This window comes from Schistocerca nitens, chromosome 8 (assembly GCF_023898315.1).
Source record: "Schistocerca nitens isolate TAMUIC-IGC-003100 chromosome 8, iqSchNite1.1, whole genome shotgun sequence".
NCBI lineage: Eukaryota > Metazoa > Arthropoda > Insecta > Orthoptera > Acrididae > Schistocerca > Schistocerca nitens.
The window spans coordinates 268,354,876-268,376,003 of record NC_064621.1 but is presented as its reverse complement, the minus strand read 5'-3'; the positions used below and the strand labels follow the sequence as shown (position 1 = coordinate 268,376,003).

Here is a 21,128-nt window from a genome sequence, read left to right as displayed (position 1 = left end):
ATCTGTTCCACTGGCTTATCAACGCTCGAATCTTGTAACGTTTTATGTTTGATTTCCTTATTAATGACAGTTAGTTGCTCCCAACGTGGGGCAATTTCATTAGTTATCAGCAAGTTATTTCACGTCAAAGAGTAAACAATTCTCGATTCACTATAGTAGTTTTTTCGCAAATCACGTACACTCATTTATATTCTAAATTTCGTCATACATAGAGAGAAATGCAATTACCAGTCAGTGGTACTTGCAACCATGTGCTTGCGAAGTCTTAGTTCATTGTTGACATGCAAATGTGTTGTGAGACTATATTTGTGCTGTTAAATGTAGTTTTACAGTTTCTTACAAGTGAGCTGCTTCTATTCTATTACGTTACTGCCAGCTACTAAATGCTAAGCAAAGACAGGACATTAATAATTTCGCGGGAAACTTCTACTATGGGTGTTTTGCTCTAGGGCTTGTTGATCAAGACAAAAGCTAGTTACCACTGAAAGTGTGCCATACATCTGCTGAGGGACTAAGACTGTGGAGAAATGGGAAGAGCAATACGTACTGCACTTCTCATGATTTAGGGGAGTCATATAATTATGTATAAAATTTCGTATTTGTATTGTTTATGCTGAAGGTCATAACGCAAAAAGTGAGGATAGAAATTATTCTAATACATCTTTGGCCTTACGACCTGCTGCACGTGGTGACTTTTTCCTAATTCAAATTCGACCTATCATTCTTGAACGTCTGTAACAGGACAGCAAATCACAAAATGAATGCAATTATGATGACAGTAGAAAACTGGAAGAAGATTCTGCAACAGTATTACGTAGTCAAATCTGACTAAATTATTTATCTCCTGACTCGAATCTGAAAACAGGATGCCAACGCATTGTTTGGCTCCATACAGGGTACTAAACAGCTTCTACTACTGTATCATTCTCTTGTTCTAGAAACAAAGGAAAGTAATTAACAAAATTATTTAGAGATGAAGGGCTTATGATTTTGTTTCTGTGTTTTGAAGCTCTGCTTCAGGTTAGAATTGTATAAGAATCTGACGCGATAGAGGAAAATGAAAATCAGATTTGGTATCAGAATGAAAAATATTTTAACTAAGACCTTACACTATGGAAATATCGTCCCAGAAATTTTAAAATGTAGCACTGTGTTATTAAATTAGTGTTTTTCGTAAAAACCAACACACAGAACTCATTTGCAAAGGCCAGTCTATTAACATTTTTCCATCATTTCGCGACAGATACACTCCACGGCAAATTCATTCCCGTGTCTAAGTTTATGAGAAGTAATCTTCCTCCCTGACGGCTCAGGTGGTACAGATTACTTTGCTAAGCAAAAGGTATATTATCTCGGTTGGTATTTCACTGACCAAGACGATAAAATACGCAAAGTACGGCAATCGTTGCAGCATTATGCATGAGTGACACCTATTTTTAATGAATTCCTGAAACACATTTACGATTAATATTATTTTGAAACTCAGCCTGCACTTGTTATCATTTCACGGCTTATTCTGCCAAAAATATTGTCCGTTTTATGAAGAAACTCGTGATCTGTTTTCGCCACAAACATGTTTGAAAAAAAAGAGTAGAGACTAGGTGGTGTAATTAGTATGAACGATAAAGTCATGGAAATGTTTCCAGGGAATCGTATTCCTGAATAACGTACTGGTCTCGACAGCAACACTGCGAAAGACGCATGGCATTTTTAGAGTCGTTCAGTGATACAAGAGAAGTACTGCCAGGTGAAAAGTATCCTACAATTCAGTTTGTTTTGTTATGGATGCAGAAACTGAAATTTCAGTTCCTGCATGGAAGAATGTTTACCGTTGCCTACGGAACCGTGAATGTACCCAGACGTGCACCACTTCGTCCGAAAAATCGACGATCACGAATGTCTTTGTTTACGGCTGCAAAAATTTACATACCGCATGAGCAGAGACCGGGACTGTATGGTGGATATGTAAGGGCCTCCAAGCGATATTCCTGCAGCCTACACGAAACAACCTCAGTAACGTATGGTTCCGACTACATTTTTGCGTGATGTCTTGACCTTCGTCTCGCAAAGTACAATGAATGTGTTAACAGTTATGGCTTATTACTTTTCAAATGATGCACAGTTTATATCTTTTCTTTATTCTCCCCTTTCCCTTTGACTGCCCCTTATGCAATTGACGCTGTGTGTCGAGTAAATGAAAGTTGTATTAAACTGCGAAACGTTAGTTTCAATGTCACTGCTATTTTTTAGTATAGTACAATTACGTATTATCGTCTATTAGATATAACTTGCTGTGAAAAAGCGTCGAAATAATTCGGACGTAGTGCAGAATAGATTGCACTTTGAAATATCGGTGGAGATGACATATTGAATACAGTGAATCAAATGTGTGGTGGCCTATCAGTTCCATCTAAGCCATCCTAGTAATGAGAATTGTGAGGTCATCCACATGAGTGCTAAAAGGAATTCGTTTAACTTCGGTTACACGATAAATCAGTCAAATCTAAAGGCCGTAAATTCAACTAAACACATAGAAACTCCAACTACGAACCGCTTAAATGGAAGTAACACGTAGAAAATGCGGGGACGGCTAACAAAACACTGCGTTTTATTGGCTGCACACTTAGAAAAGTGACAGATCTACGAAGGAGACTGCCTACACACGCTTGTCCGTCCTCTTTTAAAATACTGCTGCGCGGTGTGGGATCGTTACCAGATAGGACTGACGGAGTACATCGAAAAAGTTCAAAGAAGAGCAGCACGTTTTGTATTATGGTGAAATATGGGAGAGAATGTCACTGAAATGATACAGGATTTGGGGTGGACATCATTAAAACACAGGGGTTTTCCGTTGCGACGAAATCTTCTCACGAAATTCCAATCACCAGCTTTCTCCGACGAGAGCAAAAATATTTTCTTGACACCGAACTACATAGGTAGAAACGATCACCACGATAAAATAAGGAAATCAGAGCTCGTACGGAAAGATATAGGTGTTCGTTCTTTCCGCGCGCTATACGTGATTGGAATAATACAGAACTGTGAAGGTGGTTCAATGAATCCTCTGTCAGGCACTTAAATGTGATTTGCAAAGTATCCATGTAGATGTAGATCTGAATGTAATTCTTAAGTGAAATTCAGAGTGAAAAATAATTTTCCTCTAATACTTCTATTTTTAAAAAGATGGAAGACAGATCATTTTCGTTTTTTTGTAGGTCTGTTGTTGATCCGAAACTCGTTTGATTACTGAAAGCGAATGGGTTACTGGATCCATCGCAACTTCATCCGTGCCCTGTTGGGCCGTCACGGGGTTCCTGTAACGCTTTCACAACTAATCTACCGCTCTCGGGGCACACGCAGTCCCCACTGTACTTCGTCCGTACAGACAATCCCTTACTTCACGCCGTTGCGCGTCTACCACGACGTGGACGAGCGGTTCGGCTTGTTCTGAATGAGCAGAAACATTTCAGGAATAAGAACAATAAGACTTTCTTTTCAACCACGAACTATGTGGCAATGAGACAATAGGTAGTGCTTGTTTCTAACAACCCATTTCTACCTGAAACAGTAGAGCAACTGGAAATGCATCGGAATTGCTATCTACAACCCCTTCCCAGAAAAGAAAGCTTGTTGTTGTTGTTGTGGTCTTCAGTCCTGAGACTGGTTTGATGCAGCTCTCCATGCTACTCTATCCTGTGCCAGCTTCTTCATCTCCCAGTACCTACTGCAACCTACATCCTTCTGAATCTGCTTAGTGTATTCATCTCTTGGTCTCCCTCTACACTTTTTACCCTCCACGCTGCCCTCCAATACTAAATTGGTGATCCCTTGATGCCTCAGAACATGTCCTACCAACCGATCCCTTCTTCTGGTCAAGTTGTGCCACAAACGTCTCTTCTCCCCAATCCTATTCAACACCTCCTCATTAGTTATGTGATCTATCCATCTAATCTTCAGCATTCTTCTGTAGCACCACATTTCGAAAGCTTCTATCCTCTTCTTGTCCAAACTATTTATCGTCCATGTTTCACTTCCATACATGGCTACACTCCATACAAATACTTTCAGAAATGACTTCCTGACACTTAAACCTATACTCGATGTTAACAAATTTCTCTCATTCAGAAACGCTTTCCTTGCCATTGCCAGTCTACATTTTATATCCTCTCTACTTCGACCATCATCAGTTATTTTGCTCCACAAATAGCAAAACTCCTTTACTACTTTAAGTGTCTCATTTCCTAATCTAATTCCCTCAGCATTACCCGACTAAATTTGACTACATTCCATTATCCTCGTTTTGATTTTGTTGATGTTCATCTTATATCCTCTTTCCAAGACGCTATCCATTCCATTCAACTGCTCTTCCATGTCGTTTGCTGTCTCTGACAGAATTACAATGTCATCGGCGAAGCTCAGAGTTTTTATTTCTTCTCCATGGATTTTAATACCTACTCCGAATTTTTCTTTTGTTTCCTTTACTGCTTGCTCAATACATAGATTGAATAACATCGGGGAGAGGCTACAACCATGTCTCACTCCCTTCCCAACCACTGCTTCCCTTTCATGTCCCTCTACTCTTATAACTGCCATCTGGTTTCTGTACAAATTGTAAATAGGTCTTCGCTCCCTGTATTTTACCCCTGCCACCATTAGAATTTGAAAGAGAATATTTCAGTCAACATTGTCAAAAGCTTTCTCTAAGTCTACAAATGCTAGAAACGTAGGTTTGCCTTTCCTTAATCTTTCTTCTAAGATAAGTCGTAAGGTCAGTATTGCCTCACGTGTTCCAGTATTTATACGGAATCCAAACTGATCTTCCCCGAGGTCGGCTTCTACTAGTTTTTACATTCATCTCTAAAGAATTCGTGTTAGTATTTTGTAGCTGTGGCTTATTAAACTGATTGTTCGGTAATTTTCACATCTGTCAACACCTGCTTTCTTTGGGATTGGAAATATTATATACTCGAAGTCTGAGGGTATTTCGCCTGTTTCATACATCTTGCTCACCAGATGGTAGAGTTTTGTCAGGACTGGCTCTCCCAAGGCCGTCAGTAGTTCCAATGGTATGTTGTCTACTCCCGGGGCCTTGTTTCGACTCAGGTCTTTCAGCGCTCTGTCAAACTCTTCACGCAGTATCGTATCTCCCATTTCATCTTTATCTACATCCTCTTCCATTTCCATAATATTGTCCTCAAGTACATCGCCCTTGTATAGACCCTCTATATACTCCTTCCATATTTCTGCTTTCCCTTCTTTGCTTAGAACTGGGTTTCCATCTGAGCTCTTGATGTTCATACAAGTGGTAAAGAAAGCTTACTACCCACATTTAGGTAGACGCTTGTTATAAAACAAGCATCCTATGCACCTCTAATCTAGCAACACTTATTTCTTCCACATTCTGCACTCCTATTTGAAATCAACCATATTGATATGTGTGCACTGTACCTAGATTTTTTTTTAAATCACTTGATCCGTTGACTTATTACTTCTGAAATAGCGGAAATTGGAGGACTTCAAGCTGCCAATGGTTTGTGTTTGATCAGACCCGCTAATAACAATAGCTTCTGTTGTGTTCTGTCACTTTGTTTATTGCCGGAGGAGGGAATTACGTGAGACATTTAAGCATATGTCATATATATGTTTCAGTTTCACTATCATCGTAAAGAAGACGTTCATACATTCGTTTCATAAGCTGTAAGCTACACCACACTGTGTCAAGAGTAAATATAACTATTTAAAAAAATTAATTGTTAGTATTTTAATTATAATATCAGCGTCATATTAAATAGTAATAAAAGTAACAATATTTACCAGCAGTTTACTTTCATGATCGAAACACAATTTAACCCTTCTGTTTTTACCCCATCTTCTCTCCCCTCCCCAACCCCTCCCCAGTCAGGGCGTAATAAGCCTCTCCAGGTTGAGAAGAGCTATTCTAGAGAACCAGCACTGAAGAAGTTATATGGGCTATTGAGAATTACGTAATTGTCGAAACTGCTCTAGCCCATAAAAAATGTATGCGAGCCTTAACTGACAACTTGTTAAATCTGGTATACTCGCTAATAAGCCGCGACCGCTGTTGCCTAGCGAGTAGAGCACTGTATTCAGATTTTGAGATCCCGGATTCGTGCACAATAGGAGTTGGGATTTTTCCTTGTTCCAGTCTCTCCAAGACGGCCCCAGATCCTTTCAGCTTGCTACAAATGCGTCCAGAAGTATATGCCTCCCCCCCCCCCCCCAGTGCGACGGCGAAGATAGGCTACACTCCAGATGTCTGCAAAGTTCGCATTCTCCTCGACCATACCCGCTCGACGGCACTGTGCTCGGCATGGCGTGCGGGAATGTGAACGCTCGAAGCAGGCACGTTGTGACGGAACGAGGCGCCGTGCGGGTGGGCAGAGGCCGCCTAGTCTGGCGTACTCGCCAACCGCTTTAGTCACGGTTACAGTATCAGCTCTACGTGTCTGCAGGCTGATGTTGCTTCTCACATACCCTCACCAGCAGATGGGATTAGATTCAGATCGATTTAATTATCCTGTAGACGAATATTTCTGAACGATAGTGCCTAATCGCTTCGTCATTATGATCCATAAGAGAAATAGCTTGCACTATACACTGTCGACAGTTTCGCAACCGTTTACAGTTTCACAGGAAGAATAGGTACCTCCCAATTTATGTAATGATAATTCATATTCATGTTTCTTGAAACATCATCTGCTTTATTGTTTCAAGTCCACATATGTGAATTTTACTTCCGAGGAAACTATAAATCTAACAGAATCGAAATTGTCTCCTAATTATTCTATATTATCGTAATTACACTGAGCTGTCGGGATGCCATGTGCCTCGTCTGTCATAGTTAATGAATCTTGCCGAGCATCATTCCTTCCGCTAGGCAGGTTGGAGCATAGTACACAAACACACTAAATGAGAAGAGGATTCTGTTATGATTCCGCCTCTCAAGCCCATACTTGTCGTCACCAGTATCTGTTCGCGTTAAGGGCAAGACAACCTCATCGAAAGATTATGTTATGGCCCACAGTCTAAGTCACTCTGAATGTAGTCTTCATTATTTTGGCTTTCGAGAGAGGCAGACATTCACCCACCCGCATTAAACAATTATACACGGGGGTGGGAACTTAAATAGAGGCTACTATTTCTTCACAACCGATACATAAGAGTTACGCGTTTTCCCCTGTTACAGTCCTTTAAAGTAGTCACCAGCATTGTGTAGAACCCGTTGCCAGGGCGTAGTGCACCGTTAGCAGAGCCTGTTCTGTTGATGGTGTGAATGGAGCGATCTACTGCCTGTCGGATCCTTGGAACAGTTCTGAAGCGAATGCCACGAAGTAGTTCCTTCATCTTAAATAAAAGTCACAAGGACTTAAGTCCGGGGAGTATGGCGGATGGTACAGTACTTCCAAGTCCCATCGACCGAACAGAACAGCCACAGCTTGCGCTGTAGGTGCCAGCGCATTGTCATGCGAAATGATAGGTGGGTTGCGCAGAAAGTGTCGCCGCTTCTGTCGCAAAACTGGTATCAGATGATACTCTAAAAACGAACAGTAATACCGTGCGTTGACGGTCTGCCGTGGAGGAACGTAATTCGTTAGGATAACACCATCACAGTCGTACGCGAGAATCACTATAATTTTAGACCGCTCCATTCTTACGATCAACAGAAAACGCTCTTCTAACGGTATACCACACCTTCCACATCGCTGGCAACTGTTTCTACACAACGCTTGTGACTACTTTGCTACTTTGAAGGACAGTAACAGATGCAAACGTGTAACTCTTTTGTATCGGTTGTGAATAAACAGATGCCACTATTTAAGTTCCAACCCTCTTATACAGGGAACACTTCCAATTATTCATTCCACAATTCCAAAAGAACTTAACACTGTACAGATGTCATACATATTGCATTTTGAAGAGGAACTCAGATTTTTTTTTTTCAAACATTCTATATGCGAACCGTTAGTGACCCGACAGACTCTAGTATGGTACTCGAATTCTAGCCATACCCGTCCCAGCATGGCATCATCTACTGTGGCAGTTGCTTTCCATATTGCTCCCGCAGCTCTGCTACATCACGTGGTAGAGGTGCTACATATAGTAGATCTTTAATGTCTCACCACAGAAGAAAGTCACACGGAGTGATAACTGGTGATGGGGAAGGCCATTTCATGAAACAGCTGTCCCCTTCTCTTGCACGGCATCTGCACTCACCATATTTGCAACTAGCGCTGACTATCGGCAAATTACCAAACTACGTTGTGGCGATATACAAGCAAAAAAACTTTCAGGTTTTGTCTTCAAAATGACATATGTTGGTTCTTGTGCAGTAAACAATTGAATGTGTTAATTAGGGTCAATTTCCCATTTCCACACCATTCAGATAACTTTTATAAATAATTTTGCAGTTTGTTTTGATCTTCTGATGACTTTATTAGTCGATAAACGACGGCTGCTCAGATTATCTCCCAAATCGTGTATATAGATAAGGAATAGCAAAGGGCCTGTAACACTACCTTCAGTTCTGTTTTTCTCGATGACTTTTCGTCACCTCTCTGCCAGGAAGTGTACAAATCCTGTCACATAACTGAGGCGCTATTCCATTAGCACGCAATTTCACTATAAGCCGCATGTGTGGTACAGTGTCAAAAGCCCTCCGGAAACCCAGAATCCCACGCCCGGGTTCCCGGGTTCGATTCCCGGCGGGGTCAGGGATTTTCTCTGCCTCGTGATGGCTGGGTGTTGTGTGATGTCCTTAGTTTAGTTAGGTTTAAGTAGTTCTAAGTTCTAGGGGACTGATGACCATAGATGTTAAGTCCCATAGTGCTCAGAGCCATTTGAACAATTTTTTGTTTTTTGAAACCCAGAAATACGGAATCGATCTGAAATCCCTTTTCAAAAGGACTCAACACTTCATGAGAATAAAGAGCTAGTTGTGTTTCACGAGAACGATGTTCTCTAAACCCTTGTTGGCTGTGTGTAAATAGACCGTTTGCTTCGAGGGAATTCTTTATCTTCGAACACAATATATGTTCCAGAATCCTGTTGCATATCGACGTTAATGATGTGGGCCTGTAATTTAGTCGATTGCTCCTAATATCTTTTTTAAATATTGGTGTGACCTGTGCAACTTTCCAGTCTTCGGGTACGGAACTTTCGTCGAGCTAATGAATCAGCATAATCCGAAAGGAACGTAATTGGTATACAGTCTCGACCATAAGACTTGGTTTTATTAAGTGTTTTAAGTTGCTTCATTACTCCGAGGACATTTACTTCTAGGTTACTGATGTTGGCAGCTGTTCTTGATTCGAATTCTGGATTATTTACTTCGTCTGCTTTTGTGAAGGCATTTCGGAAGGCTGTGATTGCTTGGGCAGCACTGTCTTCTATACTATCTCCATTGCTATCGCGCAGAGGAGGCATTGATTTTTTCTTGTCAATAACATACTTCACATACGACCAAGTTTAGAGACAAAGTTTCGTTGTGGGAACTGTTACAAGAATCTGGCATTGATGTGCGCGCTAAATTTCGAGCTTCTGTAAAAGGTCGCCAATCTTTGGGAATTATCGTCTGTTTAAATTTGTCATGTTGGCTTCATTGACTCTGCAACAGTGTTCTGAACCGTTTTGTGTACCAAGGAAGTTCATCTCCGTCATCTGTTAATTTATTTGGTTTAAATCTCTCAATTGCTGCCAATACTGTTTCTTTGAAGCCACATGTGGTCCCTACTTAAAATTTGGAAGGAATGGAGATTGTCCTCAGGAAGGCGTCAAGTGAATTTTTATCTGTTTTTTTGAGTAGGTATATTTTTCGTTTATTTTTGAAGGATTTGTGGGCTACAATATTCAGTCTCGCTACGACAACCCTATGTTCAGTTTTCCCTGTATCCGTTTTAAGGCTCGTTATTAACTCAGGATTATTTGTTGATAAGAGGTCAAGTGTGTTTTCACATCCGTTTAATATTCACGTGAGCTCATGAATTATCTGCTCGAAATAATTTTCAGAGAAATCGTTTAGCACAATTTCAGATGATACATTACCCGTACCTACGGAATTAAAAATGTATTTTCGCCACTAACATTGATGATGGAGGTAGGAGGCGGTTCGGTACCTGCTGATGTCTGAGCGGTAATGCTGATAACTGGTGGGAGAGAGGGGGTAATAGCTAATATCTGATTGAACACAGGGATAATGCTCTCAGTGGTCTGAGAAAGATTGGGAATCACTGCTGAGAAGAGATCTGAGGAGAGGCTCGCACTACTTACTGCCACAGCCGTCGATTAACAATTTGTAAGGGCTAGTGAGACTGGCAAAACCGGTTTAGCCAAAAACACCATGTAAGCGAACACTAACGTCTTCAAATCTGTTACACTAAGCAGCACCACGAGCTGCGTCGTTTGGACCGGTAACGGCAGCTATAAGCTGTGTGGTGGCCCCGTTGATACGATCATGGGATACCTTGCACATGGTAAAACATCGGTCCTCCAGACATTCGTCTTGCGAGCGGGTAAGCAAGTTACCTGTCCGAGGTTGACGAAGCCGTTGCGGTGGGCGACGTCGTCGGCAGCGGCCGCGCCGCCCTCGACGCGCACGGCGAACTGGTTGAGGAAGACGCCGGGGGCGGGCGCCGAAGCGGCCCCCAGCGCCGCCGCCAGCAGCGCGCATCGCAGCCACAGCCCCATGGCCGCCTCCAGCCGCCGCTACGGGCTCATGGCGGCCCTGCGCCGTCCCACTGCTGCAACACACCGCGTCACAACGTGTAAGCCGACTAGCCTGCTGATCAGTTTACAAGACAGCACGGTTATAGCTAAACTTTCGCTGTTTTATCCTATTTAGAGGGAAAACTGTTTATCTTATGGGTACCCAACTCTACAGGAATGACCAGAATGATGACAGTATTGATACCCACAGCTGTACTGTAATCCAATGTCTTTTTGTTCTAAACGTGCTACCAATTTCGGCTCCAAAAGGCGTAATCTTCAGGTCCCAAGCGTAATCGGCCATCAACGTAGGAACCACAATGGCAAGACCAACAGTCTTCAAATGGAACTAATACATCCTATTAAGCATATTACCCCAGCATGTGCAACCATCAAATTAGACTGCAGTGGGGCCGAAGTCAACTGCATTCCGTGCCTTCGTACCAGTAACAAGCCCACCAATGGTCGTCTGGCTTTGCTGATTGCACATGCTGGCGTAACGTGTCCAATAAGTTGTACTGAAGACTCCGTTAGTCTTTGTCAATGTGGTTCGTACGTTGATTACAGATTGCACTTGGGGCCTGAAGATGAGGCTTTTTGGAGAAACGGCATTGGATTACAATACAGCTGTTGGTTACAATTATTACTGTTCAAGTACTTCGTGTCGGGCTGTTGTCCACCAGTCCTCGATGGGTTAGCATAGGTATAGGATTGATGTTCGGACTGTGCTCTGCAGAATATGCGTTATTAGTAGTACCAGGCTAGTGGATAATTTCGTAGGGTTTTCTCTTTTGTATGTTGATATCAGTTCATTCATCGATTCTCACTCTCTCTCTCTCCTTTGTTTTTTTTTTATTTGCAGTTCACTGATGCTGTTTGTGTTTAGATTTATTTTTTGTCATTTGGAGGTAGTGAGTTATGGACGCTAGAAAATGGAGTACCAAGTGGAGAAATCGGAACATTTCTGAAATATTCTTCTGTTTGAGTTGAACAGAGGGGTAACACGAGCGGAGACAGCCTGAGACATTAACCTTGTATGGGGATAATACCACTGTACAGAGCATGGAAAGAAAATGGATTTCTCTTTCTGACAAGGATATCTTTTGACATTAGACGCTCAAGAAGAGCGTCGGGGTATCAGAAGATCTTTAAACGCATTAATCCACAACGACCCTCGTCATTGGGCTCGAGAACTGGTAAATGTGATGAGCTGTGATCATTCCAAGTCGTGCGAGATTTAGGTCTACATACAAATGGGAAGATTCAAAAATCGTGTGTATGGGTACCGCATGCTCTAATCCAAAATTATACAAATCATCGAGTTGCCATTTACGTATGTATGCTTGCTCGTCATAAACTGGCTCACGGACAATAACAACCATTCCTAACCCGTACCGTTACTGGTGAGGAGAAATGGTGGAAAAGAAAGTAATGTTTGAGGTCAAACAAAGCAGCAACTCTCAGTACAAAGACTTGCGTGCCTCCACAAAATATGACGTTATACATTTGGTGGAACAGTGACGGTGTGGTGTACTGCGAACTGCTTCCGCGAGTTGTAGCCATCGTGCTGACACTTGTTGTCAACATCTTACACGTCTTTGAGACGCAGTCCAAGAGTATTCACTACAAGCACTGTGTGAAGTGATGCTATGTTACGAGAACGCCCGCCCTCATTCTGCTAGACAGACAAAAAGCAGTGTACAGGAGTTGGGGTAGAAAGTCATTCCACGCCCACTTTATTCACCTGACCTTACGCTGTCAGATTTTCACCTTCTCGCTCTCTATCAAACTGTCTGCTAGAAACCTGCTTTCAGGATGAAAACGCGCTCCGAAGGAGGGTCGACGAGTTCTTCGCCACAAAACTACGTGGTTTCAACGGTCGCAAAATCGAAAAGTTGCCCCAGTTTTGGCAGATTCTTGTAAATAGTGAAGGAGAATATATTATCGATGGTTAAAGCCTCTGTTACGCCCGCGCGGGTTTAGCTGAGCCGTCTAAGGCGCTGCAGTCATGGACTGTGCGGCTGGTCCCGGCGGAGGTTCGAGTCCTCCCTTGGGCATGGGTGTGTGTGTTTTTCCATGGGATAATTTAGGTTAAGTAGTGTGTAAGCTTAGGGACTGATGACCTTAGAAATTAAGTCCCATAAGATTTCACACACATTTGACCATTTTTGGCCTCTATTACGTATATCTGTGGTGTTTATTAATTGTACGCAAAAGTGTTGGGAGTGATTGCACCAACCCGTTACTTATATGATGAACTGCTTTTAGACGCCGGGCTTTACTCTCAAAAATGTTTTATCAAAACGATAGCAATAGTGCTACCGCTATATGTGACGTACGAAGCATTAAAGGAATACGGAGAGGTCCTCTTTTCGCACCGGGTTTGAGGAACGTGATTCGGAAATTCCAAATGACTGGTGATTCGGAAATTGGTCCTGGGAGGGACCAGCGGCCTCATGCGCCACAAATAGTTTAATTACTGTTGCCGTGCCTGAGAATGTTGGACGCAATGTGCAATCCTCAAGTACTGTAAGAATTGTGTCGCTAAAGCTGAACATTTAATCTCGCGTGAGATGTATCAGGTAGCAGTAGAGCAACTTGTAGTGCGGTTCCAGGCCGTCGTGGATGCAGGTTTTTGTCACACTGAGCAACGTCCGTAACCCGGAATGTAAATACGGTACGCAATAAACAGATGTTACCCTCTCATGTGGAAATGAAAATGTGTTTCTTTCAGTGGTTTGAACGCTATTTCTCTGCAGCGTTTCTTAGAAATATTTCCATAATGTTTCATTTTCCTACGATAACGTTGTTTTCGTGGGGGGCCCTCTGAAGTAGTGAAAATATTACTAAACAACCCTGTACTTCCAAGCACTCCTGATCTTCAACAGGCGCTCGAGCTAGCGACTACAACACTGGTAAAGCAGACCATGTGAACACGTGAATGTTTCTCGTGACAAAGTGCGTGGAGAGTCAAAGAGGATGGAAATTCTCGGTGCTGCCAGGGAGAGGCGCAGCTAGGGGTTAGGTGCAGAAACATGTGAGTACCTTTTTATTCCCCTCGCATGCGGTAGGCATGGTCTTACAGACTTAGTAATTTTATGTGATAATATTAGCAAGGCTAGCCATGGTCAAGAACGTGGAAAATGGAATTAATTATCAATCCAGCTTTTATTTGTCTAGATCACGAGTTTTTAAAATGGTGCGATCGATTTCAGTTGTACTAGCGACCATCATAAGATCGTAAAATATTGTGACTGGAAGTAACACGTCTGATGTTATATAATCAAGTCCTTAATGAATCTAGTACTTGATTCTATAATATGCGATGCGTTAAATTTTGTAACGATCTACACTGCTGGAAAAAGAAATCAGTACACACTTATGAGGTTTCTAATTCCCACAAGATTTGTTGCTGCAGCAGCTAGTATCGACAACGTGAAATGATAGCATTTACAGATCAGTAGAATAGGTTTTGCAGTACCAAGTATCGACACATTCTGAAACACCTATAGTAGTATGTCGTGTAGCCTCCAAGCAGAGCAGTGCGGGCGCTGGCTCTACCATCCAGTCGATGCTGTGGCGTGTGTGAAGGACGGTCTAAAGGTATGCGGTTCTAAACAGTTCGTGTCGACACATCCGGGCTCACAAGCCCCTTTATGTGCGCTGTGATAGCTGTACGAACTGCCACTGCTGTACCTACAACGATTCTGGTGGGTGTAGGTGGCGCGTGGACGTCCAGAACCTCGTTTACGGACGTGAGCTTCAGCACGTCTAACTTGTGTGGCAGTTCTTCGAAAGGATAATACCTCCATTCGGAAAGCTACAATTTTATCCCTTTTAAACTCACTAAGTTGGCCTTAGGAAGCTCGAGTGAACTTCTGTGGTATGGCCGCCTGCTTGCTACACACATTTGCGTCACACTGAGGCCTCTTGACTGTGAGCATTCCCTGTTAAATGACAGACACATTCAGCACTCTGGCAGGCATGCCAATACGCTGTCTGCTGGTGGACGACGTTGAAAAAACTATCATTACATCTACTTTCAGACAAGTGGCATATGCCGTCATCGGATCAAAATCGACATCGCCTTTCCAGGTGTAGTTTCTTTGTGACAGTCTATTAAAACCTGTAGGTCACTGGTGGCACATTGGAAACCGATTGTAATTTAATAAACTATGTATCTAGAGAAGTGTATAACATTAGCAAATGTCACAGAAATATTACGGTATCATAAACAGGCATACAAGATCAATGATTTGTTCACTGATGCATAATCAAAGTTTTTAATAGTTGATGTAATATGAGCTGCTACAACACCTAGGCGGCATACCAAAGTGATTGGTTCAAATGGCTCTAAGCACTATGGGTCTGAACATCTGAGGTCATCAGTCGCCTAGACTTAGAACTACTTAAACCTAACTAACCTAAGGACATCACAAACATCCAAGCCCGAGGCAGTATTCGGACCTGCGACCGCAGCAGAAGCAGGGCGGTTCCGGACTAAAGCGCCTAGAACCGCTCGGCCACACCGGCCGGCGATGGTGTTATCCTAATGCATTACGTTCCTCCACGGCAGACCGTCAGTGCATATTATTACTGTTCGGTTTTGGACTATCACCTGCGACCATCTTTGCGAAAGAAACGGCGACCCTTCCTGCGCAACCCACCCATCATTTTGCACGACAATGCGCGGGCGCATACAGCGCAAGCTGTGGCTGCTCTGTTCGGTCGATGGGTCTGGGAAGTACTGTACATCCATCATACTTCCCGGCCTTAAGTCCTTGTGGCTTTGATTTGATTCCTAAGATGGAGGAACCACTTCGTGGCATCCCCTTCAGAGCTGTTCCAGAGAGTCGACAGGCAGTAGATAGCTCCATTCGCACCATCAACAAACATGTGGTGCTAACGGTATACTACGCCTTCCACATCGCTGGCAATGGGTTCTACTCTTTTGTATTTGTTGTGAATAAATAGTTCCCATTATTTAAGTTCCAGTTCTCGTATATTCATGGACTTCATGATCACAAACAATGTTGTCATTGGGCCACAATTTTTCGCTCTTGTTTTGAATAACAATCTGCGTAATTCGATGAATGTTTTGGCAACGGAGTTCATCCCAATAGAACGTTTATTGGGTATAATGGAGAGGACAATTCGTGCACAAAATCCTGCACTAGCAAAAATTTCGCAGTTGTGGACGCCTGTAGAGGTAGTAGCATGGCTCAATATTTTTGTAGCTGACTTACAACGTCTATTGAGTCCATGTCACGTCGATCTGTCGCAGTACACTGGGCATAAAGGAGGGCCACGCGATATTAGAGGGAAATGATAATTAAATCAAGACCCTAAGCTGTCGACAGGATTTGATACCTATCAGCGGGAACAGTTGAAAATGTGTTCCCCGACCGGTGCTCGAACCCGGGATGTCCTGCTTAAATGGCAGACGCTCTAGCCATCTGAGCCACCAAGGGCATAGAGGATAGTGCGACTGTAGGGATTTATACCTTGCATGCTCCCCGTGAGACCCATATTCCAAACGCTCCCCGTGAGACCCATATTCCAAACTTGAAGTCCACACACTACATTCGTAGTGCCCCTGCCCATTACACTCATTACTCGCGGCAGACAATCTTATCGAGTCCCGTAAGAGTTCGGGCATTGCGTGTGTATCAACCACAGAAGAAGAAGGCCAATGGCCAGTTAGCCTTAACTGTATGAAGATGGTATCTGTTCTTTCGGACATGTCCGAAAGAACTGATACTATTTTCATATTCATAAACGATATTAGAAGGTATCCCAAGACTTTGTCACCTCAGTGTATATTTTTACCTTCATAAGACTTGTGTGATGAGTGTTTTACCTTTCAGATAGACAGAGCTCCTTTTTTCAACGTATTTCTTAACTTCTTTCCTAAACCGTAGTGTTCAGTTTGTTTTTCTCTCATGCTTTATAACTCATGTACTTACTGAATCCAGAGTTGATGCTAAATACTGTATCTCCTAGAAAATATTTTCTCTGCTAATCGGCATCAGTTGTGACGTACAATTTTTGTAGGTTCATTCCACAGTTAAACTAAACATTTTTTATACTTGAAAAAAGAGACAGCATTGGTCGTATATTTTTTACTATTGCAAAATCGATTTTCTGTCACTGAGTGACCATCTTCAGTGCTATATTGTACAACTTAAATTGGGATGCAGTGTTGTCGCTAAGCTTACGGCAATCACATAGTCTATGTGATTGCCGTAAGCTTAGCGACAACAGTGAATCCCAATTAAAGTTATACAATATACCACTGAAGATGGTCACTCAGTGACAGAAAATCGATTTTGCAATAGTAAAAAATATACGACCAATGCTGTCTCTTTTTTCAAGTATACCTGTTATCGTGGTCGTAGTGCACAAGACAACATGGTGTCGCCAATCAATAAAAATTTTTTGGTTTTTAGATAGTTTTTTAGCATTCTTGTCTTATCCTGCACCGCAGTCTGATTTTTGCCTAAATAGGCCACGATCACGCCGAATGTTGGCAGAGGTTAGAGCCTAAACATGTAGTTTTGACTGGAGATGCATGTTCTTATTTGAAGCAATGTAATTTACTGTAAATTCGTGACCTCTTGTGTTGTGGGAAGTGCATTTATACTGCTCTTTGTGGCCAAAGAATATATTATTTTCCCTGATAAGGTAATATATTCCACAACAGTGATTCACGGGTTATAGTTAGTGTGGTCTATGTAATTATACACGACAATCGAGAGCAGAGCCGACCACGGCGTGCCAAACCGCATGCGAGCCGGATGCGCGGGTCATGTGCAGGCTGGAGCTCGGCGTATCGCGCCTTTGCTCGGTACTTCTCGGAAGTACTCACAGCAGCACGGCGTTTCATTTAATACTGCGGGACCACGTTTTTTGTTCGACACGACTCTCTACAGTTAGGCAGAATCGCGATGTCACCGCTGTCTACCCTTCGCTATTTGTCTGTGCTATGATGGACTTCTACGCTTCCAGCGGCTGTTTACACAAAAACAGCAATCTAGCTATCTTTCGTACCAAGCCTTTAAAAATGAGTGGAAATGACAGAAGAGAGGGATGAGAATATCTATTACACAGATGCATATTCGCCGGGTACTGCAAATTTGCTACGAAACGACACTACTATGCCATAACGATATAATTTAAAAATTTTGTTGGCAGTGTAAGAACCAAAAATTACTACGATCGACATGTGGGATTCATTCTTTTGTACATCAAGGAACAATTTGTGGTAAATTTCCATACTTGGGGCATGTGAAGGAATTAATGATACAAACAGAAAAATTTCTGAAACTGCAAGCACTTTTCTACTGTCTGTTGCAACAGTTTCCGGTGGAACTGGATGAAAAGTGTGGAAACCTTATATACTACAACTTAGTACTTTGGTTAAGTAAAGGGGCATATCTGAGATAATTCTTCGAGACGAAACCAGCTATTCCTGAATTTCTGAAGGAAAAAGGAGTGTAGGAAGGGGAATGAGAACATCCGGAATGCAGTAGACATCGAATTTTAAGAGGACTTGGCTTCACACTGTCCATTTACTGCAAGGTGAGAAAAAAGTTGTTTCTGATTTCATGGGGACGCATTGTAGAAAGCACAAATTCCCTAAGCTCACTAGCATTGAAAAAACCGCCACATTCGAAGAATCCATTGTTGCCTTGTAAGAATTACAAGGATGGTTCAAAAGAAAATGGTTCAAATGGCTCTGAGCACTATGGGACTCAACTGCTGTGGTCATAAATCCCCTAGAACTTAGAAATACTTAAACCTAACTAACCTAAGGACATCACACACATCCATGCCCGAGGCAGGATTCGAACCTGCGACCGTAGCGGTCGCACGGTTCCGGACTGCGCGCCTAGAACCGCGAGACCACCGCGGCCGGCTACAAGGATGGTTTTACAAACGTTTGTTACATCTGTTGTCCAGAGTGGTTGCCATTTCAGTTAAAAGTTCTTCTTCGCGTGTAAAAATTAATCGATTGATCTGCAACGTAATTCACATTCCAAAGACAGATCTCTTTAACGATAAAACTGTCCAGGACATGCTCACTGTTTTCCACAATGAGGTTGCAAAAGTGCCACAACATTTATGTAAACAAGTGAGTATGAAACATCTCTTTTTCAATTATGAAATTGAATAATGAATTTTAAATGGCAGCTTGCCTGTCAAATTGTTTTGCGTCTTTGATGTACCGACAGTTTCTACCTGATCAAAATAATGTTATGCCTTAGCACACCAAAGATATTTAATCAAACTGAACGTTTATTTCATTTGTGGATCTATGTTGTTCAGCGATATGAAAACAGTCATACGCAGTGCTACTGCATTTTCATCTACATACAGCATATTCGCAGTTTCCCCTCTCTTCCCCCTCCTTCCACTCAGATACGATCGTGAGGTCGGGGGGAGGGGGGGGGGCGCCGGGTGGGGGGGATTTGTCGCTAGTCTGGGTGCTAGAGCACAGCTAATTAGCTGAATTCTTCGTCTCCCCGGATAAAGCCGTACAGGTAGATAGTTCAGTATTATTTTCCACACGAAGGTGCGGTGAGCAATGGATCAAATGACAGTTTCGAGTAGTTTTAAGCATGGCTGCTGTTTTCATTGACCGTTTATAAAGATGTACAAAATAAATAACAGGCCAAAAGGGCTTTAGTCCCAATTTTTTTTTAAAAAAAAGAAGGCATGAACGCGTGACACTATGGCCTGCTCATACCTGTACAGCCACAGGTTGCAGCCTGTGACTGTACAGGTATAAACAGGCCATAGTGGCTCATCTTCATGCTTTATTTTTTAAAAAATTTTGGCCTGTTATTCATTTTATATGTGACATGTAAGTACTGTCTCTGTCTGGTATTGTTAGTCAGTACTTACACTTTTATATAAAAAATTTCTTTTCCTATAAATTTGTAGTTATGTCATAGGCCACTTTAAACGTTTCAATTCTGATGAAGGCGCTCTTAGTAGTGTTGAAATCTGGTTAATAAGATTAAAAATTGTGACCGAGGGCTCATTTGTTTCAGTTTAACAGTTTTGAGTGTTTGGAAACCTAGCAAGGTCATTGTAAGCGGACAAGATCAGTTCAGAGAGAGTATTAAAAGAAGTAAATGCTTAAAACAAACAATTGTCGAATATTATATCGAACTGGACCGGCCAGAACGCTGACATAGAACAGACTTGTTTTCAGATGTAGATTAAAGATATTTCTCCTAATGCGCCACCCTTTAGACACCACTAACGCTAACTTTGTAGCATGTTTAAATCGTAGGAGGTACACTGTGTGAACAAGCTATAATACGAAGGTGAAAAGCAACGTCGACCAATGTTGCTCACTCTCGTAATACGACAATTAGTTTCCTGACAATATCTTATCCTGACTAGAAGTAATGGTCTATACTAACATAGCGACGTCACGAAATATTTTATATTCAGCTTCTCACACTGTAAATTGCACTACAGCTCGCTACGACGTCAATATGTACGCGAGGATGGACATAATAACACTTTTCGTGGGATAACTGGTTCAGGGGTACCTATCTGGATATTAGTTACAACAACGCATCTGACTATCAGGCTTCAATAGGTTCGAAAGACAAAAAGCTAGTATCAGTCACCAGAAAGAAACTAAATGGGAGAGTCTACGGGAGTAGAAATGAGGTATTCACTTTATCAATAACAGCAACATAATTTGCAGAACACGTTCACAAAGTAAAGATATAATTTTATACAGTTTATGCCTCGTTGTCAACCAACGATAAAGTCTATAAGTAGCGCCCTGCTACAACAGTATCCTTGACTCTATCGAAATTTTATCTTAATAAACTATTTCGGTAATCACAATCTTTCAGTATTAAATGGACTAACTTTTCATTTATAATTAATCACTTTTCCATAACACGCGAACTTGCTGTCCTTGTCTAAAGATTATTTATCCTTCTGTACGTTACAAGTCATTCAGTGAAAAATAGTACTACTTTTATTTAATTTCTCTGAACTTTGATTTTACCAGTAGTCCATTATTTTAATTTATTGGCATTTGGATTTACTTTGTTCCGTAAAATTATATTCCAGATATTAGTCTGCTTTCAAATAAGCCTTGATTATTTTTTTAAAATACTTTGGGGATAAGAGACAAGTCGGGTAGTGACTTCTTCGGTTTAAAACTGTTTTCTTTATTTGCTGTAATTAAATGAACTACAGGTACAAGTCATTGAGTCATTGTAGTGTTTCTTCGAGTGCTGGTTCACTATTCAAAACCTCACTAAGCGGAAATGTAATAAAAAAAAAAAAAACAAAAACCTGAGTGTCACCGCCACTTCTCAGCTATATGTACTCAAATAATCAAACGAAGCTTAACTACCTAAGGCATTGAC

At 41.9% G+C, this 21,128-nt stretch overlaps 1 protein-coding gene across 1 annotated transcript in view; it reads right to left on the bottom strand.

Annotated features, from left to right (window-relative positions):
• LOC126199515 (furin-like protease 2) overlaps positions 1-10,661 on the bottom strand; it is a 713,209-nt gene extending 702,548 nt beyond the window's left edge. Inside the window, exon 1 of the mRNA XM_049936438.1 lies at positions 10,543-10,661. The gene's annotated coding sequence lies outside the window, so the exon portion shown is untranslated. The remainder of the gene's footprint in view (positions 1-10,542) is intronic.
• Between the last annotated feature and the right edge of the window lie 10,467 nt (positions 10,662-21,128).